General features: G+C 38.9%; 1 protein-coding gene across 1 annotated transcript in view; it reads left to right on the top strand.

The window, feature by feature from the left end:
- Positions 1-1,743, top strand: part of LOC101860511 (metabotropic glutamate receptor 6) — a 53,969-nt gene that overhangs the window by 28,064 nt on the left and 24,162 nt on the right. The gene's annotated exons all lie outside the window — the stretch shown is intronic.

Raw genomic sequence — 1,743 nt, forward strand, 5'->3', positions numbered from 1 at the left:
ATGTATGTATGAATGAATGTATGTATGTATGAATGTATGTATGAATGTATGTATGTATGAATGTATGTATGAATGTATGTATGTATATTATGACCACGTGACAAGCAGAGTAAAAAAAAAACTGAAAGTTCTTGCGAGACCGACTTATTGTTAACATTTTTTAGTTCCTGGCAAATGTTGCAACGTGACACCCTTGTGTCTGAAGATTGTTAAGATTAAACCTTATAATTTCCTGTCTGGTTTTGTCAGTGCTCAGTTATTACTTGATGTCGTATTACATCTGCACAGGGCTGGAACAAAGTAAAGTTGCCATTTCGGTAACAAGATATTTGTGATTTAAAAATCGTGTTTGAATGTTTTCAGACCTTTAAGATAAACTTATGACTTTTGGAGAAAAAAAAACTCAGAAGGAGGCTGTTTCTCCGTCTAGTTAGGTTTTTGTAAATTTGAAAGGAAGGAGTTCTCGTTGTCCGGAGGTCCAGTGTTTGCCTCTTATTCAAAAGGTCCAGGGTTCGAATTCTGACAACAACGGGAAAATCTTCTTCTCTAAAATGCTCTCCTTTTACTTTCTTTTCTGCTCTCTAATCATGTTCTGTCATTTGTTTTCCTCTACACTTTATGCCCCTACCCTTCTTCCTCTCCCCACCCCACCCCACTCTCCACCCCATCTTGACTCCTGACTCTTTCTGTTGCTACTTCTGGATCCTTCTTACTGCTGTTTTTCAGCCACACACCTGATTGTAGGGTAGGTAAGATCGAAAACCTGTCCTTCTTGGAGAAGGGGAGGAGGGAGGGGGGATCTCGGAGGTCCAGTTTGCAAGTTGTCTTAAAATCGATAAGAGCAGGCTTTGGCTACAATCCGGGCAAAATTCAAAATTAATTCCTTCCAAACTGAAAGTGCTTAATGTTTCCCATGCAACCATATTACCTTTTTAATTATACTAGGTCCTAAAACATATTTTGTTTGTCGGTTGTTTAATAAGTGGTACTGTCAGCATGGGTTCAAAAATACTTAGTCAAAATTCAAATTCTAAAAGTTGAAAGAAAAAGTGAGAAAAAAGACCATACCGTAGGTACAAAAGAATGAAATAGTTGGGTGTTTTGGTTTGGGCTTTTTTAGGGAAGGGGGGGTCCTTTCTAATGTAAAATTTTGCTTTCTTGGCTTAGCACATCCAAACAACTTGTCGAAGAAATACAAATTCTGCAGGTGTGAGAGTTTTTGACTTTGTTTTGTTGATAGACTCTCTAGATATGTGCACAATCTGCTCTTGCTCAATTAACTCTAATGTTTCCGCCTCCGCATCGTATTTCGATTCTAGAGAAGGTTGGGGGAACGGAAAAAGAGGTTCCGAGCAATGTTTTCAAATGTCACCAATTCGCTGAAAACATGAAATAATGGAAAGTTATTAACATCTCCTCCGTCCCCGATATCTGGTTGACAGACGCAGTAGGCTGCAAAAGATAGACGCAATTTCTTTGCTGGCCAACAAATTTTTGTTAAACACGGTTGTACTCAGGGTTTATCGAGTCTCTTTAGAAATATTAGTTTGACATACATACTTACACACAGAAGATAAGATAGGATAGATAAGATAAGAAGTTAGTGTGCATGTGATGTCTGTCTGTATGTCTGTCTGTGCGAATGTTTATGTGTGGTTGTGGGAGTGCTTGCATGTTTGTGTGCATGTGTGCGTGTGTGTGTGTGTGTGTGTGTGTGTGTGTGTGTGTGTGTGTGTGTGTGTG

Source organism: Aplysia californica, unplaced genomic scaffold (assembly GCF_000002075.1).
Source record: "Aplysia californica isolate F4 #8 unplaced genomic scaffold, AplCal3.0 scaffold00379, whole genome shotgun sequence".
Taxonomy (NCBI): Eukaryota; Metazoa; Mollusca; class Gastropoda; order Aplysiida; family Aplysiidae; genus Aplysia; species Aplysia californica.